Raw genomic sequence first — 18,177 nt, 5'->3', positions numbered from 1 at the left:
CCGCTGCCCATCCTGTTCCTCCACTGCGGAGGCGGTGGGGGGAGCTTGCTTGCCAGGTGCCCCAGGAACAGGCTGTCGCCCAGGGTTAGCTGATCGGAGGAAGCTGGGCCAGATGCCCCGGCAACAGGGGAATCAGGTCGTGGTGTCAAGCCTGCGTGCTCACTAATCAGAGCACGTGGTCATGTTACACTTAGCAGCAAAAGAAGAAAAAAGAGACATTAGTTTCATTAGTAGAATTCAAACTTTTGTAAGTTTTTGGATGGGTAAAACTAGAGGCCATGATATTGTTGTCACTTCATCTTGTGAACAAAGTGTCTCTTCATTGCAGATTAGGAATTCCATGTTGCTATTTCAAATGGACTTTAGAAAGTTATAGTCACCAAAGCAAGTGTCGGTTTCACATTAACCATTTTGGAAATTTTAATTTTGAAATTGTATACAACTTCCTGTCTTTGTAGATTTGCATGTTGAATCATATATGTATTTTACATAATTTTAAAACAAAATTTAAATTTAAAAAGGATCTCTAAATATAAAAAGTCATTTAAAAACAAGTGAATCAGGGTGACTGGGCGGCTCAGTTGATTAAGCGTCTTACTCTTGATTTCTGCTCAGGTCATGATCTCGGGGTTGTGAAACTGAGCTCTGCATCAGGCTCTGTGCTCAGCATGGAGTCTACTTGAGATTCTCGCTCTCTCTCTCTCCCCTGCCCCTCCCCCCGCTCATGCACTCTCTCCCTCTAAAATAAACAAATGAATAAAATCTTTTTAAAAATAAAAAAAAAATAAATAAGTTACTCTACTTTGTATTTATTTATTGATGCCACACACATACCAAGTGGAACTATTTCAAATTACTTTAAAACACTGGAATTTATGTAGTTTTAGTGGGTTATCAGGGAACAGAAGAACTGTTAAAATGCTTACTTCTTTCGATAATTATATTGTTAGTAGTTAGTAGTAAAAGTAATTGCTTTTATTCTGAGAGTGTTCTGTGAATCAGATATATTAAATCAAATGAGTAGTTTATGTGATATTCAAATTTTAGCATCCCATTACCCTGGAAAACCAGAATTCTTGGTGTTGGAGAAAAGAAACAAAAATTTAAGATAGTTGAGGTACGTAAAAACCATACAGTTCTGAATTTGTATTGGAAATACCAGAATTAATTTATATATATTTTGTAGCTCTGTTCACTGAAAAGACCTAGAAATGATGAGTAGTAACAAAGTACTCCTAGAGCCTGGATTGTGGCCCCTAAGTGCTATTTTCCAGTAGAAAAAAACAAACGAACTTATCTTAGGAATATGTTTGATTCCCAGGTCTGGGACAGGAAGTATATAAGATGAGCCTAGAACATGTTATTATACCAGATGAATGAAACTATCAAAGACTAGAATTGGGTCAGAAGGACTCAACATCTAACATAAAGTGGTCCTGCCAATCAAAGATCGACATCTATTAGGATAATGACTACAGTGGAATAAAACACATTGTCTGTGTTTATATCCACGAGTTCTAGTAATACCGGAAAACAAGCACAACCTAATGGTTGCCATTAGAGGATGCTGAGGAACTGATTATCACGAGGATGGTAAATAAAGGGGAAGAAATCCAACGTGTGTCCTGCCTTTCCTGTAAACTAGATGTCACCGTGGCACCAAATCATACACAACGTCTTTCTAGACGTGTTCCAGTCAAGCAATGAAAACAGGAAAGGCACTGCTATCCATAATGAACTAACAGGTCAGGTTCGCGAGCATCGGTGGATGTAAACATCACGAAAAGAAGAAGAAGCATGAGTTGTGTGCCTCCATATGGAAGAACATAACACCAACGAGTGGTCTTCAAAACGATCAACTTGAACCCGGTCATGCCACTTGCTCATGTATGGGAAATGCATGTGGGAGCACACCACAGTGTGTTATAATCACCAAACACAACCAGGGATCTGCAACAAAGAAATTGAACAACAACAACAACAACATAAATAACATTGGAAGGAGAAATCTAAATGTAGAAAAATACTTAAAAACAGTGATATACTATTAGACTCACTCTAGGGAAAAGAAAAGTTATGATTTGTGATGTTTGCAAATTTCCATGGTATAAAAATTCAAAAAACTACAAAACTTCTTCAGTATCGTGTTGACTTTTCTGGGTCTTTGCTGTTCTTTTTTTTTTTTTTTAATTTTTTAAAAGAGTTTATTTATTTACTTGAGAGAGAGCGAGAGCAAGAGAGAGAACAGAGGGAGAGGGAGCAGCAGACTCCCCGCTGAGCAGAGAGCCCGACATAGGGCTCAATCCCAGGGCCCTGAGATCATGACCAGAGCTGAAGGTAAATGTTTAACCAACTGAGCCACGCAGGCACCTCTCTTTTGCTTTCCCATATGAACTCAGTAACAAAACACTACTGAAAATCAGGCTCCGATGGCAAACAATGAAATTCAGTCCCGCATAGGCTGCCCAGCTCCTAGAAAACCCAGAGGAATAGGAAAAAAGGATCCTGAAGGCAATGACTGCCCTAATACTCTTTCCCATTATCATTCTTCTCTGGGCCACATCTATTTAGAGAAGAGTACATATGCTGTGGGACCTGCCTGCCCTATGGTCTCCTTTCTATTGCCCTGGCATTGTAGAAGGCACCAGAACAGCAGCTCTCAACTTCGACTGTACACAAAAATCAGTATACCAGCATCAGGGATCCACCACAGGCTTGTGACTGGTCTGGAGTGGGATCAAAGCCTTCATTTTTTTTTTTTTTTAATTCTCCAGGTAATTCAGATGTACAGCCAGAGTTGAGAACCACTGCACAGAGAAAATGCCTTTAAAATAACTAGTTATTTTATACAGAGGGTTATTTTATGCAGAGAGTTATTTTATGCAGAGGGTTATTTTATACAAAGGGTTAAAGCACAGATTCCCTAAAGTGTGCTTCAAATGGATTCAAAGAGTTTGAGATGCCGATTCTCTCAGTCTCTGAATTGCTCGGGCCCCTGAGCCTTTGCCTCGAGCAGCCTCTTCTATTTCTTCTATTTTCCATAATGCCCTGCCAATATATTATCACTTTCTATGTGTGCCCGAACACACAAAAAAAGCCTGGGAAGTGTGAATATAAATGAGAGCCTTGTTTCCAGAGAGCACTAGAAAATGCCCACTTGTTACCACGGCAAGGAGAGAAACACAAAAGGGGCGCGTCTCTCTTCTTTCCCGTAGCAGTCATAAAAAGGAACAACTCAGATCCTGCAGTGGGAGCGTATTTGACCCATGGCTCCGGCTGTTGCTCCCAATCCGCCCTGTCTCCATGCTGTGCTGCCCTCCCAGCCAACGGCTGAGCACTGCAGGGGCATTAGAGACAGCCGGCCCGACCTGGCTCAGTCTCCTGTAACAGGTAACTTTGTCCCAAGAACCCTCCATTGGCCTGGCTGAAATCTCAGACCTGTGCTGTAGTCTGAGACTCTCTCCCCACCCCAGTCCTCTTGCCCTCACCTTTCCTTCACTAGGGTCAGATGGAAGGTTCTCATGTCCTTTCCTATTTCCTCCCTTTATCCTTTACAAGCATGTCCCCCAATAACTCTCTGGCACTCCTAGTCCCATTTTGGCCCTGCTTCTTGGAGGTCTAAAACTAACACATGCCTGTTAGCACAGTAGTGAGAACCAGTCCATCAGATAGAGTGGCTGTTTCCTTGGAAGATAGAAAAAGTCCAGCTTTGGGAGATAGGATAAGAAAACACATTTCTGGAAAAACTAAAGGAAGTCGTATGTCAATTGGTTCAGGAAAGAGATCTTCAACTACGGATAAGGAGACCAGAGAGCTTCAGGAGGGTTCCAGCCCTGAATAGAAGGAATGAGTTGGAGACAAAGAATTAGAGTCACAAGCTCCAGAGAAGAGTATTCTAAGTGAGTTATTGGCAGGGATGTGGTCTTGTAAGGTGGGGGATATACATTCATTCACTAATTAACCAACAAATATTTGAATGTCTGCTCTATGCCAGATCCTTTGAACATATTTCTAAAAAGAAAAGAAAAATCCTGGTTCCTTCCTGGTGGAGTTTCAGTGTTATCGTGGATACTCAACGTAAACTCCCTATTCCTCAGTCTCGTGTGGGAGCAGTCCTAAATTTTACTTCTCTGCCTGCCCTTGAGACGTTTTACTCTCCTCTGCACTGCTAATGCAAAAGATTTTTCTTCCTTACCTTCCGGTATCTTTCTAACCTAGAGCCAGCCTTGAACTAAGCCTATTGTGTAACAAGTTGTTTGCATATGTTTGCTTTTCCAAACAGACTTTGAACCTCATGAGGTCTCCAGATTCCAACATAGACCAGGAATCCAATAAATGCATGCATACCAAGTAAAAAGCAAGACAGGATATTGAAAGACATAGCTTTTAGAGGCAGCAGTGCTCAGTGTCTGTTATTGGAAAAACCAAAGAAGAGAGTCTGGACAAAGAGGAGGATCATCCAGTTATGCATAGTAAACCTTTCTCTTGAAGAGCAATCAATCAGATTGATTAAAATAAAGGCTCTGAGAAGTCCTGTAATGCAGAAATAGTTAAATGTGCTTAATCTGAATTTTGCAAAGTTTATTATATTACTATTTACATGGAACTATACATTTATTAAGAGCCAGTAAATGGTGATCTCTTTTTAGATATAGCAATTTTCGGGTATAAAATCATCCTTACATGAATATCTTTAGCTTTCTCGTAGCAATGCTCTGATTTCTCTATCATATTTTGTTGATCATAATTTTTTTCTAAATTTAGATTTTTCTCCATTAACTATTCTCCTTGATAGATGTGCTTCATGGAAGAACAGAACAGTATTTGCAAGATCAAACTTATACATGAAGAATGTCAAGATGAGGGGGTGGGTCTTTTTAGTCAACTGAACAGGAGAGAATATAGATATATCACTTATTTTTTTAAAAAAGATTTATTCGAGAGAGAGAGAGAGCACTGAGGGGCAGAAGGAGAAGGAGAGAAGCAGACTTCCTGATGAATGCAGAGCCTAACAGCAGGGTCCATCTCGCAACCCTGAGATCATGACCTGAGCCAAAATCAAGAGTTAGACACTTAACCGACTAAGCCACCCAGGCACCCCTCACTGTATCATTTAAAGTCATCTGAGAAAGTGTTTTCTACCTAGTGTGTTATGATAATTCTTTTTTTTTTGGCAGAAAAGATTTTATTTATATCTTTTATAATAATATTTTTTATTATATTATGTTAGTCACCATACAGTACATCCCTAGTTTTTGATGTAAAGTTCCATGATTCATTACTTGTGTATAACACCCAGTGCACCATGCAATACGTGCCCTCCTTACTACCCATCACCAGCCTATCCCATTCCCCCATCCCCCTGCCCTCTGAAGCCCTCAGTTTGTTTCCCAGAGTCCATAGTCTCTCATGGTTCATTCCCCCTTCTGCTTACCCCCCCTTTCTTCTTTTTTAAAATTTTCATTACACTTCTGTTAGCATTTTATTTGTGTTAATTAATATTAGTATTAGTTTTAGTAAGAAGAGAAATTTACCTGGGAACTTCACACACAAATAGCTTATATACAAAATTTTAGGTAACAGATTGGTTATCTTTGAATGTACCCATCCTCCCTGTTTAATAGCACAGAATAAGATTGAAGTGAGTTCATGCCTACGCACTTTTACCAAGACTATGGACCAGAACAATAACTATAGATTGGCCAAAGAGAACAAAGACAATTATCGGCCTTCGAAAATTGTGATGTGCCTTTTCGATGATTTTCTCATTTTAATACTTCTCTATGTTAGGGATAAAGAAGTAAGAGAGTGTAGCTTAGTGTTTCAGAGTAAGGATAAGAAACAGGATAAACCCGGATTCAAATATTAGTTTCACCATTTATAAGTTGTTGCTTAATTTCTAACTAGTAATGTGAGGATTTACTGGTGAGAATAAAAATTGCTACTTTGTATTTTGGCTAAAACTATAAAGATTTTGTCAGTATGTTTAAAGATGAAAATGAAATATAAATATGAACCATTTTGTTAATATATGGCAACAGTCATTTCATTTATTCTTATTCATGGTCCTGTATTTTAAAACATCAAATTTTTGTCTTTGATGTTTTCTGTGGCGACGATCAGGGATTCTCGTACACAAGGCTTTAAGTACGGGAAAGTTTAGCTAGATCAGTGGAATCGGTGTTACAAGGTAGTATAGTCTAGAGGAGAAAAGTATGCTGCCTAAAAGTAATAAATAGAGAATACTTTCCATTATAAAATAATGTTGAATTTCTTCAGTTACCTATGGAAGTATCTAAAGATACCTGGCATTTTATAATCTGATTTTGAACTGCAAGGGTTTTGCCCACCAATTCCTCCCAAAAGTCTGCCCCAGACTGATGGCAAACTTTTGTCACTAAAAACAAGTAAATTTGCAATTTTGAAAATTCCACAATTTTCATTTCAAACACAGAGGAGCCCAGAAGATACTACAACCCAGGTGTACCCAATGCTGATATTAAACATTCATAATTCACCATATTTGTTTCAGATCCGTAAACTAACATTTCCTCCGCTCCCTTCCCCTTCTTCAGCTCGCTTACCTCAGGCAGCCATCATCTGAAAGTTGGGAGTTTCTCATCTGCATGTTTTCAGGTGTTTAGCGCATTTGTATGTCTCCGTAAACAATATTTTTCCTTCAGTGAGCTCTCTCCATTTAACTACGTTCTTTCACTAAATGAATCCAGTTCTGATATGAGCCTTGTTTAAAACAAGGCGGTAAGCATCTGGCCTCTGGGCGGCCCCCAAAAGCATAGCACGGAGGCCAGTGGTTCCCAAAACTGTTTGCACATTAGAATCACCTGGGAAATTTAAATAATACTACGGGTGGGTGGTGGGACGGGGCCCTACTGGTTTTAAAAGCTCTGCAGGTGAGTCTAATATTTAGCCAGCACTGGGAACCACAGACCTAAGTGGGGAGCTGGCCTGGCCTGACCTGCGGTTGTGCTGATTTTGCTGCTCTTACTGCTGCCTCCCTTGTCTGTCCTTCCTCGGTAGGGCCGTCTGCCAGGCCTTCAGTCTCACCACCTGCTGCTGGCCTTACAATTTACAGCAGTGCACCAGCCTGGCCTTCTCCGTCCCATAGCATATTCTGCTCTAGCCGGAGCTCTGCTTTGGCCCCAGCGAACTGCTTAGTTTTCTTCGCTTCACAGCAATTGTTCTTGTTAGAGTTTCAGTCTAACTGACCTATATACTTAATATTGGTAAAGAAGCTTCAGCCATGCCGATAATAGGGTTGGAAGCGAATTTCCACAGTAAAACAGAGAGGCATTGGTTATTCGAGTCTCCTGTTCATTTCCTATCAGCCAAACTAAAATTAAATGGAGAGAGAGAATATTGTTCATACAGTTCTCCGAGAACCCCAGAACCCAGAACCATAGAAGGACCGTTGGAGACATTTAGTTGAAGGTACCATGAGTGTAAAGAGATGTCGAGATGGGGAAGATCTCCCAGGACACACCGCTGTCGTAGAGGCAGGACCAGCCACTCCTCAGCCCTGTCCAATCTATGATGCTGTCTCTCTTCAAGTAAACATCCATTTAAAGTGAAATCGAGCAACCGGAAATCCATATAAAAAGAATATTTAACCGTCAGAATAACTTTTTTGAAAATATGGTCTGGGAAAGGGGGGGAAATCTAAGTTTTGTGGGTCTCCAATATTACACAATTTGTAGGACTCTCCTAGAGACTGCATCAGGTGGAAAAGAAATATTTATTAAAAATTTACAAAGAAACAATAACTATAATTTCCAAAAACCAGACACCACAAACCTGGCAATACAGAAAATATATTTTCTGAATAATTTGCCGATCGACCTTGTAATACTTTTTTACCGTCTATTTTTTGTTTCCATTTTTCAGGTGAGAAAATCTAGGTCCAAGCACGTAAGCGAATGGCCTCCCCGTGTGTTAGATGTCTCTCATTGGTTGGGGCTTCTTGATATCCCGTTCTTAGTGCACAAATCATATTGTGACCTTTGTACGTGTCCATCTCCCTTCAAGCCTCACTGCTGAGGGAAAGGCCAAGGTCCTATCTGAGTCCCAATCCCCAGTGCCTCTTGGTGAGTAATCAACACAAGCGTGTGTTTTGTATGCCTACATGTCTTAACAGCCGTCATTCGTAAACTCTGCAGATGATTCCTCGAGATACAGAAATATGAACCTCTCTAGACCCAGGAATGGTAGGAGTTGCTTATAATTCCTATTCTTTAAGAACAAGGCCCCCTTTTACATGGTGGGAAAAAACACGTAAATCTTCTGCCTCTATTAAAGCATGGGAACTACTCATAATGGGGAAATTAAAAAAAAAAAAAAAAGAAAAGAAAAAAAAGTTCTTCCTTTTAACTGCAACCAGCGGAGAGAGACAGAGCCTTCCAGGCTGGAGCCTGGGCCATGCTCCCCATTTCTGCTGGCCTTTTTCTCATAATTGGCATTTCCTTTGGAAATCATTTATTGTAGGTAGTTTCCCTCCTCTGGTCCACTATTTTTAGAACACTCTTATTGGTTGTAATTTCTTGCCAGCGTGTGAGTTATTTGTAATATTTTCCACCATCAAGAATCCCTGTTGTGGTTTATTTTTAATGGACTTATTGCCTATTCCCAGTAGGAAACTTTTATGATGGAATTTATAGCTACTCAATTACTTTCTTCACGTGTTTTAGATTTGTGAACCTCCTGGGAAACATGTATAGCAGAAACGTGGATTTGGCTCGGTCTGTGATTTTTACTCTATGCCCCTGAAGGAGTGTTCCAGCCTACCCAGTGGCCAAGCTCACCTCCTCCCCGTCAGGTCCTGGTACATACAGCCTCATCCATCAGGAAATTGAATAAAAGTAAAACTGGAAAGTTCTCCCTTACCATCAACATCATTCTCGGTTCGTTTCAGTTCTATTCCCATTGTCACTTTGAAGCACCTCAGCTGTGTGGGAAAAAGGAAATTGAATCGGGGCTCTTTTCAGGACTGAGCAGATTAGTATTTGTTTTTTAATTGTGGATTTTCTTTGTCTTACACACACACACACACACACACACTTTCACCCTTTTGAGAAGACTCTTGCAGATTTTCAAACTGAATAATAATAAAAAAATAGGCAACTTTTTTTTGGTTTGTTTTGCAACTGCTTTTAAAACTAAGAGTTAGTTTGTGAAAGATCCAGGCAACCAGAGTTGTTCTGGGACACAGATGACCCCAAAATGTGTTTGATAACTCTTCAAGGAGCAGACTTCCCTCCCCCTTCCTTAAAAACAAACAAAAAAACACACAAAAACCCCAAAAAATACTGTTTTAGTTTTGTTTCCATCTAAATTCAAGGGGAAAGTATTTCATTAACTGATACTTAAAAGTGAACATTAATGAAAAATACAGACTTTTTTGAGCAGAATAAAATCACTGACTGGGAATAGGAGGTTAACAGGTGAAATGGAAGTTAGAGTGGTAGGAAAGACAGTGTCAATAGTAACGTATCTGCTTTTTTGTTTACACTAACTTTAACATAATCTTCACTGACCCACCTCTAAATTCCTGGAGAGGACTAGGAATAAAGGATAGGACTCCCTCACTCCTTCTCAAAAATAAGAAAGAGAGGAGAAAAGGATATTTCACAACAAATGAATTGACCTTTTTTGTGGTAGATGTATTTCAAGGCTCTAATTTCTAGACATTTTAAAACAAGGCATCTTTCTTCATTATTAATGGAAAGTTACAGCCACTTAAGGAACTTAAAGTTTTGAACGTATCATTTGGGAGCTCTTTAATGAGTAGGAATGCCTTACTCATTCTTCCGTGATCTCACTATTAATAGCTGTAATTGAAGTGCACCATAAAGGTTCAAGGAACGTTGACCCACTGGGAGTTAAGGCCCTATTTTTTTGTACATTGAAGAGAGAGGTTAATTAAAAGCATGAAGGACATGGGGTAAAGGAAACAGAACATTCTTTCAAGTTTTTATTTATTTATTTATTAATCCACCAGTCCTAGCATTCTTAACGTCTCTCCTTTTCCTCAGTTATCGTTAGTGTTTCTGAAGTCCCTGCAGAACATGGTCCTTTAGGAAGGACTTGATAGGAAGGAAAATGGAGTGAATGAGGATCGTATTTAAATTACATCCTTCTGGGGAACTGATCCATTTGTGCAGCTCCTTAGAACCTAGGTAGAAGGAAACTATTGGATCTTTGAGTGTAATTGAAATCATGATATGTAAATGCTCTTTACACTGAAGGGACAATAAACAGTCTCCGGTAAGAACGTAAAATTAAATAAGACTTGACTCAACAAGTTCTACAGGCCGGGTATCAGGTAGCCAACAGAGCGTAATACAGAGCTCTTTGTGAAGGTTGGGAAGAGTCAGCCCAAACCAATGGCCGGAGTTCATATTCTCAATGCTCAGGGACTCGGTTTACTTCAGTTCAATAAACTTACTGAAGGCCAGTTATGTATTAGCGACAGGAGCTGATACAATACCCAGGCGTGGTTCCTTCCTGCTAAGAGCTTGCCAATTGATCACCTGTTAACTGAATCCTGAATTCTTCCCAACTTGACTGGTTCACGTGGGGCCTTTTGCTTCTGAAGATAAAATAGATTCCGTTTCTTACCTGCCTAGTGGTATCTCTTATTCCTTTATTTGGGTTATTTTTGGGGGGAGCAGTTACTGAATACTTATTCTAGATATAGGAGTTCATTTATTGCCATTTCGCTTAATCAAGTTTGCTTTCCATGAGGCTCTCACACTTAAGATTGTGTCCCCGAATTTTTCCAAATCTTACATCGTTAATTTCCTTCTCTCTTTATCCCTGGTCCTGACACATTCCTCTTTCGCTGTCTCCCATTTCTCATTTCTCCCTCCACATCGCTCTCTCTTCTCCCTTTCCAAAGGCAACGCCTTACTCCCAAACTAAAACTAAAGCTAAAAAATATTAGACTATTTAACAAACACTATCTATAAACTCGATGATGTATTTGGCTAATAGAATGGGAGTGAAAGCTTATGATACTTAAACTTCATTTGTAAGAATTCATCTCTTTAAAAAAAACTCGGACCTAACTGTTCAGAGAATGTGAGCATGTTTATTTCAACAGGCAGATCCACTGGTTTTCGCTATCCTTTGAGCATTCGGATTTTCCCTTGTAGAAATGCAGATGAATCCCTGTGCTCACCCTACACAAATGACTTTACTGTGAGGATAACGCAAGAACTTCTTCAGTGCCTATGAAATAAAATACAATTCTTAACCTTACAAACTATGGTCATCCCTAACCTTTCTGTAACTCCTCTCCAACCTTTTCCTCCCTAGCTTCCTGTCACCCTCTGCTTCCATCTTGCCACCTCCTTACTGTTCTGCACCTTCCTGCCCTCACACCTGTGTTCACCATCTTTCCCACTGCTGCATTGCCCTGAAGCCTACTCTACCTTTGGTCTATCTCTCATCTATGAACCTCTGAAAACGTTTCAGACATTGGAGTATTATAATAATTAATATTAATATATTATAATTGCAACCTTTGTGCCTGCTTTGCATCAGCCAATCACGAAGCTCAGCGCTCTGCCTATATTATCTCATTGCATCTATCCCAGGTTGAGGGGACAGACGTTTTCAAATCTTGCTCAAATTCACCAATATCCAAGAAGAATTGGATCTCAGGTGTACATCAGTCCAAGCTTCAGATTTGCAACCTGAGGGAAAAATATCTGAAAAAAACTGAAGGAGAAACCAAACAGTGAAGTTAGAAGTTGACAAAAATAAACCAGGTGAGAAGTAAAGGGTGAATTAGTGGCAATTGGAAAAAGGGGAAACTAGTAGAAATAGTACCGTGACATAATTGACAACACTCGATATTTGATTGACTGTGAAGGCACAAGAAAGATCAAGAAATATCTTGGTTCCAAGTGCTGGTGACAAGGGCAAATGAGAGTTCCATGAAAGCCATGGCCTGGCTGGTATTGAAGCCAAGCAGAGCAAAAATATTTACTTTGAGATAACCACTCAACTATAACCTGTTGCATTCTGTTTTTCCTCTGAGTAACTGAGATTTGTCCCTGGCAGTCCTTCTGCCAAGAAGTCTAAGACCTAAACCTGATCTTATTGCCCAAAGGTAGCAGAAGGCAGGTCCAGACAAAGACATTTTTAAACATTAATCATTGTTCTGCTTTGAATTTCAAAGAGAGACTTTTGAAGTCCCTGGCAATTTGATAGTTTGAAAAGAAGTCTTATGATTTGTAAGAGACTTTCTTTATTGGAGAGAGAGTTTTCTTAGAATTTCCAAAGCTAGGATTTGAATACTAAACGTTATAAACGGAGGACTGTAGCATAAAGCTTTATTATATATTATAGAACAAAGAAGGATATGGCTGTGACATGAAAGCAGTTCCTGTTAGGGAGGAAAAGGAAATAAAAATTCTTTCCATGTCTAAGGAAAGGAGCTGGGGTGTCCCAGGGAGAGAGAGGGTGGAAGGAAGGGAGAGAGCACATGAACACAATGAAGCATGAAGAAAAGAGCAAGAGATGAGCCAACTGGGGGATCTAGTCCATGCTCCATTGCTACCTCGCCAAGCTGAAGGAGGAGAGGATCTGGTGCTAGGTACTGTGGTGGTAAAACCCCAGTAGGTTTGGGAAAATCCCAAAGAAGAGAGCTTGTTCCTTCTTTCCTGTGGCATGGCCCCAATGAAAAGACCTACATTCAGCATAATCTCAGACCAGCATGACATCCCAAGTATACAGCAGTGAACAAAAACAGTAATTATCAATGACAAAGAAGGGGTTTAGGTGGATGGGCCTTCGATGTCATTCCTGGTTCCCAGAGCCTGTATGTGGACTGGAAGGTATCCAAAACTTCTGTATGTCTTGGAAAGGAATGGAGAGGTGGTAATAGAACCAGAAGAAGCCAGAGGTCAGGAAGCAGCAGCTAAAGAGTGAGGGAGCAGCATCACTAGAGGCCATTGCTGTGCAGTAACATGGGAGGAAAATGGAATTTGAAAGAACAGGATGGGCCTAGCTCTGCCACCTGGTGTGGATGGCAGCCCATGCACATGTTAGTGACCAATGGGGTCAACCTAGAGCATAGAAGAGGCCAGTAGGGCAGGGGATGGTGGCAGACTAGGTGCTCCTTCCCTCTTCATGCAACAGGGCACATAGGCTGTGTGAGATATTAAATCAGCTCTGGTCAGACAAGCAGAAAGGGGAAGATGGAGAAACAGTTGAGGGATGAGTAGTCAAAATTTATTCTAGGATTTAAACTGGAAAGATGTTAATAAAATTAAATTCGCAAGCAGAAAAGGCAGAAGGTCATGTGGGGTTATCTTCGTATGAGGCAGTTTAGACAATTTGTAGAAAAATCAGTTTTAATTTTCCTGAATCTGAGTCAAAGTAGGTCCTTTTGACTTCTCTATTACAGATGGTCTCAAATCAACTTTGAACTTTATAGTGCAGTGCCCAGATTTGTGTCATTAACAAACAGAGGCTATCTGACAGCTTTCTATTTTAGCTATTTTTCTTCTCAATATGTAGGTGCTAAACTCAGATATTAAATTTCAAAATTAATAAAACATTCACTAATAGCTGTGTGCCTTATAAATGTGGATAGCCGGGGCAAAGTTCTGGTTGTCCTACCACAACGACACTGACAAAAATAGGGAACCTAAGGGGAAAAAAAGAGAGGGAAAATTATGAATTCATTATTTTAACATTTTTATTTTAGAATAATTTTAGATTCACAGAAAAATTGTAAAGATCAGACAGAGAGTTTTCATCTATTCACATTCAGTTTCCCTATTCTTAACCTCTTATCTTAGTGTGGTACATTTGTCGCCATTAATAATCACGTATTTATACATTATTGTTAACTAAAGTCCATACATATAGATTGTCTTAGTTCTCATCTAATGTCTTTTTTCTGTTCCAGGATCCCTTCCAGGTTACTACATTGCATTTAGTTGTTATGTGTCCTTCGGCTCCTCTTGGTTGTGATGGTTTCTCAGACTTTTCTTGGTTTTGATGATCTTGTCAGCTTTGAGGAGTACTAGTCAAGTATTTTGTAGAATGTCGCTCAATTATTATTTGATGTTTTTCTTATGATTGACTGTGGTTATGAATTTTGGGAGGAAGAACACAGAGGAAAAGTACCATTTTCATCACATCATATTAGGGGTATGTACTGTCAACATGGTGCTTGATGTTGATTATCTGGCTGAGGTAGTGTTTGCGCAGCTTCTCCACTGTGAAATTATGCTTTTCACCTCCTTTTCATACTATATTCTTTGAAAGGAAGTCACTCTGCACAGCTCACACTTATAGGAATGGAGAAATATATTTCACTCTGTTGAAGGAGAAGTTTGTACATAAAATGAATTCATTTTGACACAGAGTTCGAGATGTCTTAGAAATAAATTGTGGAAACTCTCTGGGAGGGTTGAAAATGCAGAATTGTAGGTCCATAGAAAAATAGTGACGAGAAAGAGAGAGAGACATGAGTGTCATACAAGGATGATATGAAGCAGGTATCTAGAAGATGAGAGAGAGGGGCACCTGGGTGGCTCAGTTGGTTCAGCATCTGCCTTCGGCTCAGGTCATGATCCCAGGGTCCTGGGACTGAGCTGAAATCCTAGGATCAAACCCCTCATCAGGCTCCTCGCTCAGCAGGGAGTCTGCTTCTCTCTCTGACCCTCCCCCCTCTCATGCTCTCTCTCTCTCACTCTCTCTCAAATAAATAAAATCTTAAAAAAAAAAAAAAAGATGAGAGAGAGATGGAAGGAGAGAGGGAGAACTAATATAGAACAATGTATTGGAAGCCAATGGAAAACAGTTTCAAAAGAAGAGAAGATTTTAAATGTTGCGAGAAAGACAAGAAAGTTTGTGCTCCTACTAATTAACAGAAACTGGAACATGTTCTTTTGCATTAATGTCATTATCACCCCTTAGCCATTCCCACACTCGACATGCCTGCCTCTCCGCTAAACTCTGGTCATGTGTTATCTTGGTTTTCCAATGACTTATTTGTTACTGTTGTTACCAATTTGCATTCCACAGCATCCAACAGAAGAAGGGGGTTCCTGACATAGCAAACTGCCAGGATGCTTTTCTATTACAACTGGGTATTGTCTTATGAAAGACTATTTTCTTAAATAACCTTCTTTTAAGTTCAGAGGTACTTAAGAAAAATAGTGGATGAGTAGAAAACTAATGTACCGAAATGACACATTGGGGGAGCACTCCTTGGGAACTCTACACACAAACACCACACATGCCAGCAACGAGAGATGCAGAAGTACAGTGGGAGCGGCAGGGAGACGGAGTGAGCAGAGGCTCATCTTATCCTGACCTGCATTTCCCTTCAAGCTACAGGATGTCAAGGGAGACTCCTCATCTTTGGAGTCAGCTTCCTCATCCAGGAAGTGAGCAGCCTGGGCTAGCTGCACCCTATGTGTCTAGTCATGGCATTGTGTGATCGGAAGTGTACATGATTTGGTATTGAATAAACTCAACATATAAAGAAATATTTTATTTAATATCATAGTAAACATCTTCTTCATTAACTACTTCTAGGCAAAGGAGAAGAGCACATTTAAATATACTTAGATGAAATCCATTTCTTTATAGAGTCAATACTCTCCTGACAGCCTCAAGACTTTGGCAAATATTTCAGTCAGAGCCACATTGGAATTTGGCTCGCTTAAGGCATACTGTAGAAATGGTCAATTCTAAACCAAATATTTGTGATCCCACATAGACCAAAATCAGAAGGAAATTAAGCCTTTATGGCCTTGCTTTTCGGCTTCTGCCCTTGAAGTGGTATTTGGTAGATGAAGGGAAGGATGTTCCTAGAAATCAAAATATTGTTGGGAAGAGTAATTCAGGGCTCTAGGATATAAATTTGTCTAAGAAGACTACTCTGAGGAAAAGAAGAAGAAGGAGGAGGAGGAGGAGAAGAAGAAGATGATGACTATTCCAAGGAATTCTAGCAGAGATAATACTTGTTAATCACGTAGCACCATCTCCGGCTCAAGAGAGTAGCTCAATATATTCAACTTTTTATAAAACAAGGCTTAACATTCACTGAGTGCTAATTAACCACATTAGCAACCAGCAGCCAAAGTACCTTCCTTTTTCTCCCAATGCAACATTAAAGTGCTAGTGAAATTTTTTTTTTTTATATATATTTGGCTTCCTCAGGAGAGTTATGGGTAAATCTTTTGTATTTGGGGCCATTTTTAAAATTTACCAGTGGAGATAATATCTATAGGAAACATGAGTTTCGAAAATAAACTTTTTTTTTTTTTTTTTTTAGAATTTGGCTTGTGGAGAAAGATTTCCTGGATCTTGTTGGATTTATGTCCAACAACCCTAATTCTGGAAAGATAGCCCTGCCTATTATGGATGGAAGCCTGATTTCCACCGCATTTATATCACCTTGGAAAGAATGAAGCCCAGATGAATGCTTATCACACAGCTGTACTTCCTAATTTTGGACTCTCTGTCCCTTGAACTAGACCCTGAGCCCATTGGGAAAAGAGATTGTGTCTTTGCCTGGCACTTGGTAGAGTACCTGTAAGATACTCAATATATATTCAAAGGACAGGTGTTCTCTCTAGGTTCCAAATGTAAGGATAAAACAAGTTTTAAAACCCAAATTTCTGAGACGGTGCTAAAGGGGACACTGGGTCAGAGTGGTGGGTAGCGGTTGTGGCTAGACATTCTTCAGAATCTTCTTCATCACCACCAAAGGCACCCTAAATAAAATCGGAGTACAGGCCAATGAAGCTTCCAAGCAGATCTGTCTGGTTCCCCTTGCAATTAGATGGCCCCTAGGCCCCAACTACATAGCAATTTTGGAGCTGACTGTGCTGAGTTTTATTGGAGTGCTTCCTGCCTCTAGCAAGTATTCCATTTATGTGAAAATTTTATTCATAAGCTTTAAGAATATATTTTCTCGAGCCTAGATTCACTGTGTGTTTCCAAAAACAAATACACTGGGCTTATTGCATGTTTGTTCATCATTTTCTCCTCCTTTAGAAGTGAGCTCTTTAGAAGTTAGGAACAGCAATTTTTGCTCCCTTTATAATTTATTCTTCCATTTTATGCCAGTCCTTTGCATTTTATGGCTAGTATGCTGCTTTTTGCGTAGTGAGAGCTCAATCACTATTTTTTAGGTGACCCTATATGCAAACTCACCCTAATGGAATTATAACCTCCTTGCTTGCACATAGACAAGTTGTTCCAGTGCTGTGGGCTGTTTAGCAGCCCATGCACACTGGGATCCGTACTCGTACCTGGAGAAGCCTCTGCATGCAGACATCAGTAAAATGTCAAGAATAGTATTCAGACTATTACTTTTCACCTTGTCTCAATGACACGCTGTTCTACCAAAATGAATAAACAAATGTATGAATGAATAAGACCTCATAAAGTATTACACTGAGCCTCTATTACCCTGAGCATCCATTCCATGTGGTAATCAAGCCAAGCATTTCATACCCATCCTTCCTCGTTGTTCAAACAACTCTGCATTGTTATTTCCCTTTGCAGCTGAACAAATGGAGGCTCAGAGAAGTTAAATAACTTTCCTTGAAGTAGTAAGTGGCAGGCCCAGGTTTGTAATACATTGATTGCAAAATTCTCATTTTTTTCCATTACGTAACTAGCTTCCTAAGATCAAGATTGCTTTGGGTTCCCTTGAATACAAATCTAATAATTGCCCCAAAAGATTGTTTAAATAGTGACTCTCCAGTATCACTTTAGTTTCATAGGGCCTAAGGGAAAAATTATAATAACTGTTTAGATGTTGTTCAAGGTGATAGCTTTTTTTTTCCTTCCTAAATCAACTTATTCCTTAAAGAGAATTCCCTCAGCAGGTGTATATACCTGAGATGAACCCCTGTTCAACTTGTGCTTCTTACCGGATAAGGAGCAGTTGCAGGGAAGCCCTCAAATGGATAAGATGCACCTTTTTATTGAGACTTAAAGGATTTTTTAAAGTAACAAATATAGATAATAAGATGTAGAATAAAACATTTCTATGAATCATAAGTTACAGCTCATGACTTCAGAGCTATGTCTGTTCTTCTCTCCAGAACACTTGGCAGGTCTCTCTTCATTCTCTGTCTTCTGGAGAGGAGCATTCGAGAAGCATCAATTTACTCTATTTTC

The sequence above is a fragment of the Ursus maritimus genome, unplaced genomic scaffold, assembly GCF_017311325.1.
Source record: "Ursus maritimus isolate PB19 unplaced genomic scaffold, ASM1731132v1 scaffold_13, whole genome shotgun sequence".
NCBI classification, from domain to species: domain Eukaryota; kingdom Metazoa; phylum Chordata; class Mammalia; order Carnivora; family Ursidae; genus Ursus; species Ursus maritimus.
The sequence above is the reverse complement of the archived record's forward strand: the minus strand, read 5'-3'. Positions refer to the sequence as shown.